Source organism: Schistocerca americana, chromosome 5 (genome assembly GCF_021461395.2).
Source record: "Schistocerca americana isolate TAMUIC-IGC-003095 chromosome 5, iqSchAmer2.1, whole genome shotgun sequence".
In the NCBI taxonomy this organism is placed as follows: Eukaryota; Metazoa; Arthropoda; class Insecta; order Orthoptera; family Acrididae; genus Schistocerca; species Schistocerca americana.
In genome coordinates, this window is record NC_060123.1 from 252638709 (window position 1) to 252656678 (window position 17970).

Here is a 17970-nt window from a genome sequence, read left to right on the forward strand (position 1 = left end):
TTGGGTCAATATTCTGGTATTCTCATTCAACGCTCAGTTAAGAGATGAAAGTTCATGAAATATGACAGACTAAATAGCCATGGTATTGTGTTAAATAAACATAAATTTGCCACGGGCAAAAGAGAAGTGACCTTCCTCAGCCATAGGGTCTTGGCTCACAATATCTACTTTTTAACAGGGAAATTATCTATTTTACATAACCTTTGAATGCCTAAGGACTTCAAACAGTATAGACGTTTCCTGGGCAGTGTAAATTTTTATCAGTCTTCTCCCCCCCTGCGGGTTCGGGGGTAAGAATAGGCCCGCGGTATTCCTGCCTGTCGTAAGAGGCGACTAAAAGGAGTCTCAAACGTTTCGGCCTTCTGTGATGGTCCCCTCTTGGGTTTGACCCCCCTTTTTTTTCCAAATTTCCGTTGTTAGTGCGTGCCATTTGAGGAAGGACACCTTACGTGGTGTTTTTATATTGGTCCCTCATGCTCCACCATCTTGCATGTTACCTATTGTTGTGTGGGGAGGGGGGGGGGGGGGACTACGCCCAACATCTTCTGGGTTGTCTCCTTCTCGCCTTGTGCGCACTCTTCTTCTTCGCGCCTACGACATCTGTGGACCCTTTCAACACCTAAAATCCAGCACGGTAGCCAGTCCGTTGTGGTGGGGTCGTCATGTACCCTCTTGGTGGTAGCCCCCTGACCACGCAGGGATCGCACTACGGATGCCAGAGCTGTTTCCTCCCCATGCATGCCAAGGAGTATGTGCCCATCTTGTCTGGGGCACGGGGACTCCGGGCAATGGGATATCGGCCAGGTACCCGTTGCTTTGGCTGGGTGGCGCCCTTGGGGAGAGCCCTCGTTCGGAGTAGGTGGCATCTGGGCGGATGTGGCGCAATGAAGCGCAATAAATCACACCAAGCTGGTGGTCGCACGGCCACCAGCGTCTCTAAGCGTGGTAGAGTAGACTTTGATGCTGCACAATATGACCCTCAGTCGTTCCCCTCGTTGGCTGCGCCATGGGAAGGACGCCGATCTAGTGCCAAGCGGGAGCCTTACGTACCGCAATACCTTGTCTGCAGCAGGACTGATGGTGACTCCTTTCTTATGACGAAGCCTCTGTTTTTTGTGGAACACCTGGAGGATAAGTTTGGGGAAGTGGCGGGGTTGTCTAAAATGAGGAATGGGTCCATCCTCCTCAAGACGTCCTCCCCAGCCCAGTCACGAACGAGCGTTGCTCTTGTGCGATAAGCTGGGTGACGTCCCTGTTACCGTCACTCCCCACAGTAGCTTAAATATGGTCCAGGGGATTATTTACCATCGTGACCTCTTGTTACAATCCGATGACGAGCTGAGAGCCGACTTGGAACGACGTGGTGTACATTTTGTCCGTCGTGTACATAGAGGGCCCAAGGCTAACAGGGTGGCCACCGGTGCCTTTATCTTGGCCTTCAAGGGTGATGTCTTGCCCGAGAAGGTCAAGGTGATGGTTTACCGTTGCGACGTGAAGCCATACGTCCCTCCCCCGATGCGGTGCTTCCAGTGCTGGAAGTTTGGGCATATGTCCTCCCGTTGCCCATCCAGTGCTACATGTCGAGATTGCGGACGCCCCTCTCATCCCGATTCTCCATGTGCGCCTCCGCCTGTATGTGTCAACTGTGGGGAGCACCACTCTCCATGCTCGCCGGATAGCCCCGTTCTTCATAAGGAGCGGAAGATCATGGAATTTAAGACCCTGGACCGACTTACGTATCGAGAGGCAAAACTGAAATATGAAAGGTTGTATCCTGCTTCCATTCGAACCTCTTATGCTGCAGCCACGTTATCGTCGTCCACGCGAGCGACGGTTGTCGCCTCATCTGTGCCTCCTTCAGTGGGCCCTCGGGGCCGTGTATCTCTGTCTGCCCCCCTCGTGTCTGGGGGCAGGCCTTCCTCTGTTGCCCCCTTAGCAGTTGGGGGCAAACCCTCTTCTGTCGCTCCCCCCACGCTTACTTCGGGAGTGACATCTGCTCCACAACCGGGAGGCTCGATTCCTCCCCCTCCTTCTCCGCCGGCGTTGCCTCCGCCAGTTCCTCTCTCGCGGAAGGGGTCCCTTGGGGCTCTCCCTTCCTCCGTTTCTTCTCCTTCCCAGCCAGATGTCAGCCAGTGGCTGAAGGTTCTGCCACCTGATGGTCGTAGGGCTTCTGCGTCGTCGTCAGCCTCCGACGCTCCTTCAGAGAAGCTCTCCCAGCCCTCTCACCCTAAGGGCCGACGTGAGAAGAAGGAACGGCATGTGTCCAAGAAGAAGGACGTTCCGGCGGTTTCAGCACCACCTGCTGTACATAGTCCTGGCTCCGGGGATGAGGTGGAGATCCTCGCCTCTGCCGCGGATCTCGCCCTCACGGAACCCTTGGGGGCCTCTCCTATGGACTCAGCTGACTCTCCCCTGGTGGCGGCAGTTGGCTCTGAAGCGCTGTCTGCCTCTTAGTCGCATTCACGCCCTCCCAGTCCCTTCCTGCTTCCATTCTCCAATGGAACTGCGGCGGTTATTTCCGCCACCTGCCTGAGCTCCGGATGCTTCTGAGTGATTCCCCTGTTCTCTGCATTGCTCTGCAGGAAACTTGGTTTCCTGCACTGCGGACCCCCGCCCTTCGCGGTTATCGGGGATACTATAAGAACTGTGCTGCCTGTCAACGAGCGTCAGGTGGGGTTTGCCTCTTTGTTCACCACTCTGTCTGTAGCTCGCCAGTACCCCTTCAGACGCCTTTACAGGCAGTTGCTGCCAGGGTTGAGCTCTCGCCGGCTATTACTGTTTGCTCTGTTTACATTCCTCCGGATGGGGAGCTCCCCCGCCATGTCTTGGCTGCGCTGCTGGCTCAACTCCTGCCACCATTCCTGCTTCTGGGCGATTTCAATGCCCACAACCCTCTATGGGGTGGGACTGTCTCTGATGACCGCGGTCGGGCAGAGGAGCATTTGTTGGCTCAGCTCGACCTTAGCCTCTTGAACACCGGTGCTCCCACGCATTTCAGTGTTGCCCATGGCTCGTTCTCGGCCATCGATCTCTCTCTTTGCAGCCCCGGACTTGTCCCATCCCTCCACTGGAGGGTGCACCCTGACCTGTGCGGTAGTGACCATTTTCCCATCTATTTGTCACTACCCCAGTGTCGTTCTTCTGGGCGCCTGCCCTGCTGGGCTCTCCACAGGGCAGACTGGCCGGCTTTTACTTCTGCTGCAGCCATTGAGTCTCCCCCACAGGGTGACATTGACGAGGTGGTCCGTGTTTTAACCACGTCCATCATTTCAGCGGCCGAGGCTGCCATCCCCCGATCTTCTGGCCTCCCTCGGAGGAAGGCTGTACCCTGGTGGTCGCCGGAGATTGCTGCGGCTATTCGCGACCGTCGGCGGGCTCTCCAGCGTCATAGGCGGCACCCATCTCTCGAGACCCTCATCGCCTTTAAGAGGCTCCGTGCCTTGGCCCGTCGTCTTATTGCACGGCGTAAGCAGGAGTGCTGGGAGAGGTATGTCTCATCCTTGGGCTCCCATGTCTCCCCCTCACTCGTGTAGTCCCGGATCTGGCGGATTTATGGATACCAGACCCCTATGGGTGTCCCTGGGCTCTCCTTGGACAGCGCTGTCTGCACGGACGCTGCTGCCATTGCTGAACGGCTTACCGCGCACTTTGCTCAGAGCTCTGCGACTGCATCTTATCCCCCCGCCTTTCGCTCTCTAAAGGAGCGAGCCGAGCGGATGCCGTTCTCATTCCACACGCGTCGTTCTGAAACATACAATGCTCCTTTCAGCGAGAGGGAATTCCTCGCTGCCCTCGCCGATTGCCCTGATACAGCACCAGGCCCAGACTGCATCCACGCGCAGATGCTGAAGCATCTCTACAGGGACTGCCAGAGACACATTCTCGCGATATTTAATCGCATTTGGAGCGAAGGCGTGTTCCCGTCGCAATGGCGAGAGGGTGTTATTGTCCCCATCTTGAAGCCCGGTGCGGACCCACTGGCGGTGGACAGCTATCGTCCCATTACCCTCACCAACGTTTTGTGCAAATTGCTCGAACGTATGGTGGGGCGGCGTTTGTGTTGGGACCTTGAGTCGCGCGGTCTCCTCGCTCCATCCCAGGGTGGCTTCCGTCGGGGCCAGTCTGCAGTGGACAATTTGGTGCGGCTGGAATCTGCTGTCCGTACGGCCTTTGCCCGACGTCAGCATCTCGTTGCTGTATTTTTCGATCTGCGGAAGGCGTATGACACCACATGGAGGCATCACATCCTCGCCACGTTGCATGAGTGGGGTCTTCGTGGTCGGCTCCCTGCTTTTCTTCAAAGCTTTTTATTGCGCCGCTCTTTCCGGGTGCAAGTCGGTGCCACCTCTAGTTCATCTTCTATACAGGAAAATGGGGTCCCGCAGGGCTCAGTGTTGAGCGTCTCCTTATTTCTAGTGGCCATTAATGGTCTGGCTGCAGCAGTGGGGTCGTCGGTGTCTCCTTCTTTGTATGCCGACGACTTCTGCATCTCATTTAGCTCCACGACTACGGGAGTCGCCGACCGCAGGCTGCAAGTCGCCGTTCGCAAGGCAGCATCATGGGCTCTGACTCATGGTTTTCAGTTCTCTGCACCCAAGACTCGAGTTATGCACTTCTGCAGGCGTTGGGCGGTCCACCCTCATCCTGAACTTTACCTCGACGGCCACCTGCTTGAAGTGGTGGACACTTGCCGCTTCTTGGGACTCGTGTTTGATGCCCGGCTCACATGGGTTCCTCATGTTACTCAGCTGAAGCAAAAATGCTGGCGGCACCTCAACGCCCTCCGCTGCCTTAGCCACACGTCTTGGGGTGCAGATCGCTGCACGCTGCTGCGTTTGTACAGAGCCCTTGTGCAGTCCCGGCTTGATTATGGGAGCCTGGCCTATGGGTCTGCGTCACCCTCAGTGTTGAAGTTGTTAGACCCCATACACCACTGTGGGGTTCGGCTTGCCACTGGCGCTTTTCGCACTAGCCCCGTGGATAGTCTACTGGTGGAGGCCGGGGTTCCCCCACTGCGGATTCGCCGCCATCGTCTGCTCGCCGACTATGCTGTCCACGTGCATTGCTCGCCAGGCCATCCCAATCGTCGCCTGCTTTTCCCTGCCATGGTCCTCCATCTGCCCGAACGGTGACCTAGGTCTGGGCTTTCCGTAGCTGTCCGCGTCCGGTCCCTGCTGTCGGAACTGGGGTCATTCCCTCTTCTGCCTCCCTTCCAGGTCCGTACACCTACGCCTCCCTGGTGTTTGTCCCGGCCGTCTGTCCGTCTGGATTTGGCACAGGGACCTAAGGACTCGGTTCCGCCTGTGGCCCTCCGTCGCCGTTTTCTTGCGCTCCTCGAATCATTTTCGGGCTGTGAGCCTGTCTACACTGATGGTTCCCTGGTTGATGGTCACACTGCCTACGCTTTTGCTCACGCTGCCCATGTTGAGCAACGCTCCTTGCCGGTTGGCTGCAGTATTTTTACTGCAGAGCTGGTGGCCATCTTGCGCGCTCTTGAGCATATGCGTTTCTGCTCAGGTAGGTCCATCGTCATCTGCAGTGACTCCCTGAGCAGCCTTCAGGCCATCGACCGCTGCTATCCCTCTTCTCCTCTGGTGTCCTCTATTCAGGAGTCTGTTTCCGCCATTGCCCGTTCTGGTCGTTCGGTGGTCTTGGTTTGGACGCCAGGTCATGTTGGCATCCCGGGGAACGAACGTGTTGACAGGCTGGCCAAAGGGGCGATCGACGCCCCAGCTTTGGAGATCGGCCTCACAGCTCGCGACCTGCAGCTGGTGTTGCGCCGTAAGGTGCTTGGGGTGTGGTCTGTTGAGTGGCGTGGCATGACAGCCCCGAATAAACTGCGGGCTGTCAAGGAGACGACCGATGTGTGGCGCTCCTCCCTACGGTCTTCTCGCAGGGAGCCTGTTATCCTGTGTCGGCTCCGCATCGGCCATACATACCTGACGCACGGCCATCTTTTGCGTCAGGAGGATCCCCCCCTGTGTCGGTGTGGGTGCCGGCTGACGGTCGCCCACATTTTATTGGAGTGTCCCCGACTGCGCACCCTCCGGCAGTCTTTTAATCTCCCGGGCACTTTGCCTTTGGTTTTAAGCGACAATGCCTCCGTGGCTGATGACGTTTTAAATTTTATCCGTGGTAGTCCTTTTTATTGTTCCATTTAGGGAGGTCCTGCTCCTTTCCCTTTGTGTGTCTCCTGTCCTCGAGTCTCTCGTATTTGGTTGCAGATTTTAGTGTGTAGTCGGTTGGTTGACTCTTTCCCTTTTTTGTTGTCGTGGTCAGTCAACCAGTCTCTGGTCATCTTCTTTTGTTCTGTTTCCTTTTGTCTGGTGTCTTCATGTCTGTAGTGTTCGTTACCGCATTTGTGTTCTTTTAGGGCCTGGGGGGGAGTCTCCTTCCCCTTGGGGTTTTACCTGTTTCGTGCATTTCTGTCTCGCCTTTTTTTTTGGAATGGGGGACTGATGACCTTAGCTGTTTAGTCCCCCTTAAACACCCCAACAACCAACCAACCAACCACAGTCTTCTCCCGGCAGCGACTTCCGTTCAAAAATGTGCAATGAACGCAATTTTTGGTCACAACACAAAAGGCAATCAAGTATTCGGGTGGAATCTGCAGAAATGGCTAAAGCTTTACATAATCTATAGCAGTGCTGCTCTCTCCCTCCCTGTACCATCTACACCAAAAAGTCAACAATCATTGGGAGCCATTAAGTTCTGATCCATCCCATCCCTGCCCAAGGGAGGGGGGAGGCGGGAGGAGGAGGAGAGATACAATGTAGAAATAAATGCTCAGTCAATCAGCTTTGATGTGTGTTCCAAGAAACTTTTGGTTATCAATTGTTTGATTTATTATTTGGATGTTTATACATTGCTATTGTTTGCTCATTAAAAGTAATAATCAATATACGCAAAATTAGCAGTGATGTTTACATGTGGGTATTAAATTCACCCACAAACTGATAGTTTATCTTACCATGTAATTTGCAAATCAGTTTAACGCATCATTTATGATTCAACAGCTGTTTGACTAGAAGATGTATTGTTGGATCCCTGATAAGATATGATTCAGCTATTTTAGAAGTAACTTATGGTTCATTGAATTGAAAGCTTTTTTCAAGTCTAAAAATATCTATGCAGCCTGCATCCTCTGATCTTGTGCAGAGACTTAGCATTGTAACATTGTTTGTTGCTGTGTAACTATTAGTGGTTGTCACATGGTAGCTTTGCCAAGTGTGAACATTCTGTCTCATAATACCATTAAAGTCAATAGCGACACAAAGAAGTGCATAAAAAGCTAGCAGTAACTTATATTTGGTTTCTTTATCAAGACCAAATTGACGAAGCTACTCCAGTAAAATAATATTGCAAAATGAGTCACACCAACACAGTTCACAAATGTTTTAAAAGTATATAACTGTCTACAGCATTATCTTCCGCTTCACTTTCGGCTTGTCATGAATGTGGGGCTTCTCATAGTTAATCTGTTGCTGCAGCTCATTAGCCCTGTAGGATTCCACAAATTTACTCTACTTTTGGTATTTGTTCTGGTATGTTTGATTGCAAACACGACTCTGCAAACTATCACTGTGTATTTACTGCTCAGGATTTCACAGATTTACTCCACTTTTGATATCACACGTATACTGGTATGTGTTATTACGTACACCGCGACATTCTGTAGCAGGCATCCATTCACAGTAATGTAAGCTAGTTTGCAGGAATTCCATAGCTGACAAGCAGCACAGGCACTGGCACTCAAGGAAATCTTTCCTTATGCTGCTGCTGCTGCCACCAGTATTTTTGGCCTGTATGTTTTTGGCCTGTATGTTTTTGGCCCTTACATCGTAACATACACTGAAGAGGCAAAGATACTGGTAGACCTGCTTAATATTGTGTAGGGCCCTCTCGAGCATGCAGAAGTGCCGCAATATGACGTGGCATGGACTCAACTATGTCCGAGGTAGTGCTGGAGGGAATTTACACCACAAATCCTACAGGGCTGTCCATAAAACCATAAGAGTATGAGGGGGTGGAGATCTCTTCTGAACAGCATGCTGCAAGGCATCCTAGATAGGCCCAGTAATGTTAATGTCTGGGGAGTGTGGAGGCCAGCAGATGTGTTTAAACTCAGAAGAGTGTTCCAGGAGCCACTCTGTAGCAATTCTGGATGTGTGAGGTATCGCATCGCGCGTCCTGCTGGAATTGCAAGTCCGTCAGAATGCACAATGGACATGAATGGATGCAGGTGAATAGACAGGATGCTTATGTACGTGTCTCCTGTCAGTTGTATCTAGACTTATCAGGGGTCCCATATCACTACAGCTGCACATGCCTCACATCATTACAGAGTCTCCACTAGCTTGAACAGTCCCCTGCTGATGTGCATGGTCCATGGATTCATGTGGTCGTCTCGATACCCATACAGGTCCATCCTCTCAATACAGTCTGAAACAAGACTCATCCGACCAGGCAACATGTTTCCAGTCATCAACAGCTCAATGTCAGTGTTGATGGAGCCCAGGCAAGGCATTATTAAGCTTTGTGTTACGCAGTCATCAAGGGTACATGAGTGGGCCTTCGGCTCTGAAAGCCCATATCATTGATATTTTGTTGAATGCTTCACACACCGACACTTGTTGATGGTCCTACATTGAAATCTGCAGCAGTTTGCAGGAGAGTTGCAATTCTGTCATATTGAATGACACTCTTCAGTCGTCGTTGGTCCTGTTTTGCAGGATCTTTTTCCGGCCGCAGCGATGTCTGAGATTTGATGTTTTACCGGATTCCTGATATTCACGGTACACTCGTGGAGTGGTTGTACGGGAAAATCCCCACCTCATTGCTAAATCTGAGACGCTGTGTCCCATTGCTCGTGCAATGACTATAACATGTTCAAACTCACTTAAATCTTGATAACCTGTCATTGTAGCAGCAGTAACTGATCTAACTGCGCCAGACACTTGTCATTGTTGTTGTTGTTGTGGTCTTCAGTCCTGAGACTGGTTTGATGCAGCTCTCCATGCTACTCTATCCTGTGCAAGCTTTTTCATCTCCCAGTACCTACTGCAACCTACATCCTTCTGAATCTGCTTAGTGTATTCATCTCTTGGTCTCCCTCTACGATTTTTACCCTCCACGCTGCCCTCCAATACTAAATTGGTGATCCCTTGATGCCTCAGAACATGTCCTACCAACCGATCCCTTCTTCTGGTCAAGTTGTGCCACAAACTTCTCTTCTCCCCAATCCTATTCAATACTTCCTCATTAGTTACGTGATCTACCCATCTAATCTTCAGCATTCTTCTGTAGCACCACATTTCGAAAGCTTCTATTCTCTTCTTGTCCAAACTGGTTATCGTCCATGTTTCACTTCCATACATGGCTACACTCCATACGAATACTTTCAGAAATGACTTCCTGACACTTAAATCAATACTGGATGTTAACAAATTTCTCTTCTTCAGAAACGCTTTCCTTGCCATTGCCAGCCTACATTTTATATCCTCTCTACTTCGACCATCATCAGTTATTTTGCTCCCCAAATAGCAAAACTCCTTTACTACTTTAAGTGCCTCATTTCCTAATCTAATTCCCTCAGCATCACCCGACTTAATTAGACTACATTCCATTATCCTTGTTTTGCTTTTGTTGATGTTCATCTTATATCCTCCTTTCAAGACACTGTCCATTCCATTCAACTGCTCTTCCAAGTCCTTTGCTGTCTCTGACAGAATTACAATGTCATCGGCGAACCTCAAAGTTTTTATTTCTTCTCCATGAATTTTAATACCTACTCCGAATTTTTCTTTTGTTTCCTTTACTGCTTGCTCAATATACAGATTGAACAACATCGGGGAGAGGCTACAACCCTGTCTTACTCCCTTCCCAACCACTGCTTCCCTTTCATGTCCCTCGACTCTTATAACTGCCATCTGGTTTCTGTACAAATTGTAAATAGCCTTTCGCTCCCTGTATTTTACCCCTGCCACCTTTAGAATTTGAAAGAGAGTATTCCAGTCAACGTTGTCAAAAGCTTTCTCTAAGTCTACAAATGCTAGAAACGTAGGTTTGCCTTTCCTTAATCTTTCTTCTAAGATAAGTCGTAAGGTCAGTATTGCCTCACGTGTTCCAATGTTTCTACGGAATCCAAACTGATCTTCCCCGAGGTTGGCCTCTACCAGTTTTTCCATTCGTCTGTAAAGAATTCGTGTTAGTATTTTGCAGCTGTGACTTATTAAGCTGATAGTTCGGTAATTTTCACATCTGTCAACACCTGCTTTCTTTGGGATTGGAATTATTATATTCTTCTTGAAGTCTGAGGGTATTTCGCCTGTTTCATACATCTTGCTCACCAGATGGTAGAGTTTTGTCAGGACTGGCTCTCCCACGGCCGTCAGTAGTTCCACTGGAATATTGTCTACTCCGGGGGCCTTGTTTCGACTCAGGTCTTTCAGTGCTCTGTCAAACTCTTCACGCAGTATCATATCTCCCATTTCATCTTCATCTACATCCTCTTCCATTTCCATAATATTGTCCTCAAGTACATTGCCCTTGTATAGGCCCTCTATATACTCCTTCCACCTTTCTGCTTTCCCTTCTTTGCTTAGAACTGGGTTTCCATCTGAGCTCTTGATATTCATACAAGTCGTTCTCTTATCTCCAAAGGTCTCTTTAATTTTCCTGTAGGCGGTATCTATCTTACCCCTAGTGAGATAGGCCTCTACATCCTTACATTTGTCCTCTAGCCATCCCTGCTTAGCCATTTTGCACTTCCTGTCGATCTCATTTTTGAGACGTTTGTATTCCTTTTTGCCTGTTTCACTTACTGCATTTTTATATTTCCTCCTTTCATCAATTAAATTCAATATTTCTTCTGTTACCCAAGGATTTCTACTAGCCCTCGTCTTTTTACCTACTTGATCCTCTGCTGCCTTCACTACTTCATCCCTCAAAGCTACCCATTCTTCTTCTACTGTATTTATTTCCCCCATTCCTGTCAATTGCTCCCTTATGCTCTCCCTGAATCTCTGTACAACCTCCGGTTCTTTTAGTTTATCCAGGTCCCATCTCCTTAAATTCCCACCTTTTTGCAGCTTCTTCAGTTTTAATCTACAGGTCATAACCAATAGATTGTGGTCAGAGTCCACATCTGCCCCTGGAAATGTCTTACAATTTAAAACCTGGTTCCTAAATCTACCATTATATAATCTATCTGATACCTTTTAGTATCTCCAGGGTTCTTCCATGTATACAACCTTCTTTCATGATTCTTAAACCAAGTGTTAGTTATGATTATGTTGTGCTCTGTGCAAAATTCTACCAGGCGGCTTCCTCTTTCATTTCTGTCCCCCAATCCATATTCACCTACTATGTTTCCTTCTCTCCCTTTTCCTACACTCGAATTCCAGTCACCCATGACTATTAAATTTTCGTCTCCCTTCACAATCTGAATAATTTCTTTTATTTCATCATACATTTCTTCAATTTCTTCATCATCTGCAGCGCTAGTTGGCATATAAACTTGTACTACTGTAGTAGGTGTGGGCTTCGTATCTATCTTGGCCACAATAATGCGTTCACTATGCTGTTTGTAGTAGCTTACCCGCATTCCTATTTTCCTATTCATTATTAAACCTACTCCTGCATTACCCCTATTTGATTTTGTGTTTATAACCCTGTAGTCACCTGACCAGAAGTCTTGTTCCTCCTGCCACCGAACTTCACTAATTCCCACTATATCTAACTTCAACCTATCCATTTCCCTTTTTAAATTTTCTAACCTACCTGCCCGATTAAGGGATCTGACATTCCACGCTCCGATCCGTAGAACGCCGGTTTTCTTTCTCCTGATAACGACATCCTCTTGAGTAGTCCCCGCCCGGAGATCCGAGTGGGGGACTATTTTACCTCCGGAATATTTTACCCAAGAGGACGCCATCATCATGTAATCATACAGTAAAGCTGCATGCCCTCGGGAAAAATTACGGCTGTAGTTTCCCCTTGCTTTCAGCCGTTCGCAGTACCAGTACAGCAAGGCCGTTTTGGTTATTGTTACAAGGCCAGATCAGTCAATCATCCAGACTGTTGCCCTTGCAACTACTGAAAAGGCTGCTGCCCCTCTTCAGGAACCACACGTTTGTCTGGCCTCTCAACAGATACCCCTCCGTTGTGGTTGCACCTACGGTACGGCTATCTGTATCGCTGAGGCACGCAAGCCTCCCCACCAACGGCAAGGTCCATGGTTCATGGGGGGAGGACACTTGTCATATAGGTTGCCAACTGCAGCACCTTATTCTGCCTGTTTACATCTCTCTGTGTTTGAATACGCATGCCTATACCAGTTTCTTTGGTGTTTCAGTGTATTTTCTTGTCGGACCACAATTGACTACCATTATTCCAAAAAACTGTACATGCCAATGCACCAAGTGCTTAAGAGTTGTTGCCAATCAGATTTGTCAGTCTCAAGCTTTTGACAACTTCCTCTGTCATCATGAGCTACAACAGACAAAATAGGTAGTCCTGGGCAGACATGGTATTCAATCTATTCTCCAATTACCCAAGAAAATTAAGGAGATTCTGTTCCCAGTAGAAGACAGCCTTGGTCTGAGTGTTCCTAGAATTTATGAAATACCTTTTGAATGTGGTAGCAGTTAACATTGGTCAGACAATATCAACAATTTCAGGACGCTGCACAGAACACCCGCATCACATCAAATATTGAGACTTGAACAGATCTCCTGTTGCTGATTACAACGTAATGAGCAAACATATAAGGGGTGTTCAAAAAGAAACGAGCCGGAGGCATAATTACAGAAACCAGTACCTGTATGTTAAAGTACTGACCTTGGCTGTTGAGAGACTTGTCCCACTGTGACACAAGGCAGTGAATGGCTGTCTCATAAAATTCCCGAGGCTGCAACGTTAACCAGTTCTGCACGTACAGCTGGACGTTGTCAGAGATGAATCGTTTGCCCCCTCAGAATCTTTTTTAAGGGGACAAAAAATGGTTTAATTACAGGGAGAGAAGTCCGGACTGTATGAAGGGTGGCCGAGAACCTCCCATTCGAATTTCTGCAGGAGGGCCATGACTGTTTTGGCCATATGAGGCTTTGCATTGTCGTGGAGCAGAATGACTCCACAGGTGAGATTGCCTGGTCGTTTTGACTTGATTGCTTGGTGAAGGGTGGTCAGGGTTTGCGAGTAATGCTGGGCATTCACTGTTGTCTCATGCTGCAGGAAGTGAATCAGAAGGGGGCCATCTTGGTCAAAGAACGACATCAGCATAACCTTTCCTGCATTCGTGTGGATGGCCTTGGCTTTTTTTTGTGGTGGTGACCGTGGATCCTTCCACTGGAGACTTTGTCAGTTTGATTCTGGTTCGAAGTGATGACACCATGACTCATCTCCAGCCACCACTTGTACGAGGAATGCATTCCCTTCCTGAGCACAGCGCTGCAGATGAGCAAGACAGTGGGCCATTTGAAGTGCTTCCTGGTGTAATTGAGCACTTTGGCGCAACCTTTGGGCACACACTTTGCACATGTGCAGTGGTTCCTTCATGATGGTGTGAACACTTCAGACGCTCAATCCAACCACAGTGGCTATGGCTTTCACTGTCACTTGGCGGTCCTCGGCAGTGAGTGCATCCCCCAGCTGGATGATGTAATCGGTAATGCAGTGTGGTGCTCCAGACTGTGCATCTTCGGCTAATGACACCCGTGCTTCCCTGAAGCACTTGTGCCATGCCTTGACTCTTGCAAGGGACTTGCAGTGTTCACCGTATGCTTAAGACATTTGTCGATGAATGTCCATTCCTCCTACTCCTTCCGCTGTCAGAAAATAACACCTCTTTGCTCTTCTTTTGTCGCCGCCATGTCACCGCAATGCAACTGGCAGCGTTGGATGATTGATGCCTGCTGCTGCTAGCAGCTCTGTATAGTCACATGAAATGGACGCATGCCTTCTAGCGACGGGCTGTGAACTTCCATGCTCTGCTTGGAACCACACCTCGTTACAAACGCCATGATATTACCCTCCTGTCACTGGTTTCCGCATTCCAGAGTCCGGCTCGTTCCTTTTTGAATGCTCCTTAATTGTTTGATGACAAAGACAGTTTATCCCATGCATCTAACTTCTGAGAATCTGACACCAAAAAAGCTGTGGAAATTGGAATGTGTAACAACTACTTTAACAGGAACAGTGGCTACACCCTTAGTGGTGCAGGAAAATGAACATGTGACACATAAAGGTGACCGCCTGACAAAATCAACATTGCTGCTACCAGTGTTCTTCACTTGCACATTGACATAATCTGTGGTAGCATATGAAAGTTCCATGATGTTTCAATGATATAATTCAACCAACTTACTTAACTAATGGCTTACTATCTCCTGATAAGAACAGTGGAGGGGTGGGGGTGGAGTTGGAGAGCTAGCTGCAGCTCCAGGTGAAGCCACGCCCATGTGGACAAGCAGAAGCTAAACTAAGTCAAAACAGACATTAGGGCAGCTACGCAAGAAGTGTTCAGTGAATTCAAAAAGATCTTACTGTTGAGTTGTCACTCTCCTAAACAGTTTTTGGTCATACATGAAAACACTCTATGGAATGAAGCTGTATGACCAAACGTTCTCAATCTTTTACACCAGAATGGGAGTGACAAAATGAATTCCAAATGACTATACTCAGTCTTTTGAAAGTGCTTCACCAAATATGATAACACAGTTCCTACGTTAGACTTTCACAAAGGTGTGAAATTGCTAGATATAGAAATAGGTTAGATGGGATGTTCATTAGATTTTGTATTGAAAATGCAGAGAAGGTGGCCTATCATCTAGCATCAGTGCCATGTCACTGAAATAATGAAGCATGACTTGTAACTTTAAAAAGGTGCAAGTCATTCCAGTCAGTAAGGAGATTCCTAAAATGGATATGCTGTATTATAAACAGTTATCATTGACTTTGATTTCTTGGAGAATTATGTAACACATATTGTGGTTGTTTTGATAACTGAACAACTACTATATAAGAATCATCATGGAATGCACTGGCTGTGTGAAACTCGGCCTGCTCTGTTTGTTCATGAGATCCAGAAAGCAGTAGGCCTTGGAGCTCAGCTTGGTGCTGTTTTTCATGACTCCCAGAAAGTCTCTATGGGATTGGCTCAAAGAATTACTGGTGGATGGAACTCACAATGTTGCTTATAAATGTTGCAAGCCTCATTGGAAGCAAATGTAGCTTCAGTAAGTAAGTTTACAATCTCGGCCGGCTGTTGGCACAACACAGCAGTGAGGTGGATTTTTGTAAGTATGGCCAGTGCTGAGCATTTAGCTAGCTAGCTGCAGGTAGAGGATGGGATTTTCTGATTGAGTTACGGTGCTCACTGTAGTCCCAGATTTGTGGCTATCTGTCAAAGGTGTTGGTTTGCAGTTGCAGAATATTACTCACAAGTATTAAATCCAAAAATACTAAAATTGGAGCCAATGGACATACATCTACATCTAAACTCTGCAAGCTGCCTTTCAGTGTGTGGTGGAGGGTACATTATGTACTGCTGTCACTTCCCCATTTTCTTGTCCCAGTTGGGTACTAAATTGTGCGTCTCATCATTTGAGTTCAGTGCAGTGTTTGATATTTTACTCACTCTAGATTTTAACTGACATAGATTTTTATACACAGTCATCAAAAAAATGCTTCAGATTATACTAGTGGCATTCTGGAGAAACACAACATCAAGACAATTTTTCATGCCCCAAGTAAAATTAAGGACATACTTGGCTCAGTCAAAGACCACCTAGGACTGCAGACTCCGGGCGTATACAGTATTGAATGTGAATGTGGTACGAAATACATCGGACAAACGCAGCGCTGCATCACGCAGAGGCGCTCGGAACACATTAGAAATGTACGCCTTGGTCAGACAGAAAAATCGGCGGTAGCGGAACATGTCCTTAACGAAGGACACACCTTCCTCTTTGAGGGTACGAAGAAGCTGTGTGACGCTAAAGGATTTTGGGATTCAGTTTTCAAAGAGGCTGTAGAATTCGGTTGAACAGCAACCTGATCAATCGAGACACTGGTTTCCAACTTAGTACAGCTTGGAATCCCGCAATAACTAAAATTAGAAGAGAACGCTCCGGCACGAAGACGGTAGCGGCCACAGACGTATTAGGAACCGGCAGGGACTCGACGCCCGGTCCGCGCCGCGAACCCTCCACCACTGGCGCGGCGGCCGATTCCGCAGGTACCTGATTGGTCGGCGCCCGGAATCAGTCACTGGTCCAGGAGCCTTTATAGGACCGCGCAACACAGCATCTCGACACTTCGCTTGAAGATGATGGGTACGAAACCCTTCGAAACGTTGCGAGAAGACGACGCCTTTACTCGGCTGATCACCCGAGAAGATTTCACGGAAGCAAATACTGTCATATTCATAAATAATGTGTCAAGGTGGAGATGGACTGAACACTGAAAACATTTCAACAGTTTTCATTTTGATTAATAGTAAAGCAAATTGATCAGAAATGAATGTACTCCACAGTCACATGAATCGTGATATCAGTGCGTGTGTGTGTGTGTGTGTGTGTGTGTGTGTGTGTGTGTGTTTTACGCTGTGCCTATGTCCTTGTTATAAATGTATTTGTGTATAGGTATGTAAGATATTTCTGTGTCAAATTGAGTTGCAGGGAGTTTGATTGAGACTGATAACCAGTTAAATTGGCCATAATTCAAATTTTGCACCTGCTGCTACATAAAAACAAAATAAGAGGACAATGTAAACTCAGTAAATTGTCCTCTAGTTTAATATGACACACTTGTAGGTATACAGTGTATATTTTACATTTATTTTCATGTTGTGAATGATGCCACCATATTGTGGTTGTAGTAACAGATTTTGTGTAGTAGGAAAGTGACCAGTATTGGGGGTGCACTCACTTCAATATGTTTGGTTGTAAGTAGAATGATATATTACCAGTGATGATAATAAAAAAATGTAATCTCATGTAAAGTTGTAAAAGTGATGCTGAGGTATTAAGTACACGACACTACTGCACCTGGTGGATTTTTTTTTTTTTTTTTTTTTTTTTTTCCCAGTCTGCTGCAAGCAGGCAGTCTATTCACATGACAATGGTTAGCAAGTCTAGGTAGTTTTCAGCAGAACTTGAACTTAGTTTCTTGGCGGCAGTCCAGCTGTACTGTTTTGATAGTTCAAAATTTTATGAGCAATAGAATTTGAGCAGCCCTTGGGAACTTAGGTGATTCCAGGCTGCTTTAAAGTGATGGATGCACACATAACTGGAGAACTTAATGTGGCATGTGTGTGTGTTCATTTAGTGATTAACTTTAATAGACAGTGGCTTGTGGAGTACAAATGAAGAGGTAGTGTAGCTTAATGAATATATTAGAACGTGAGCAGTATAGCGCAGTAGCATTGATGGTGGATGAGCATGCGATGTTGCTGAAGTAATTAGACTAGGCCAGTGCAATGTTGCAATGCGGGTTGGCTTGCTGAAACAGTGTAGCACTCTGCAGTGCTGCACCACCTAGTACAACAAGGGGCAACACAGGTTTCTACATTAACAATGGCAGTTGTTTCATTATACATGACTAGTACTCGTGCATGTGCACAAAAAGCGCGCTGAAGCTGACTACAAGTACTGGTCAGTTTTGTAATGGAATTATCGTGAATCCTGCAGCCCAACCATAGTGTCACAGCTAGACACCACATGCACATGCCACCAGAGGTCACTGGCCCAAGGTCATGGCAGGACAACAGCTCTGTACCCACATTCCCCCTCCAGGTTTAGTGCCACGGCATGGCTGGCCACACAATCATCTCAAACAGCATAGCTGACTTCTGCCCAGTGGTGCAGAGAGTCATTTCCTGTGCACACCAGCCACCGCCTACCACTGCCGGCTGGGCATCTCGGTCACAGCAGCACCTAATTTGCACACTTGGTGGGGCCCGTGCAGCTG

At 47.9% G+C, this 17970-nt stretch overlaps 1 protein-coding gene across 4 annotated transcripts in view; it reads left to right on the forward strand.

Annotated features, from left to right (window-relative positions):
- Positions 1-17970, forward strand: part of LOC124616786 (calcium channel flower) — a 75793-nt gene that overhangs the window by 15659 nt on the left and 42164 nt on the right. The window lies entirely within an intron of this gene.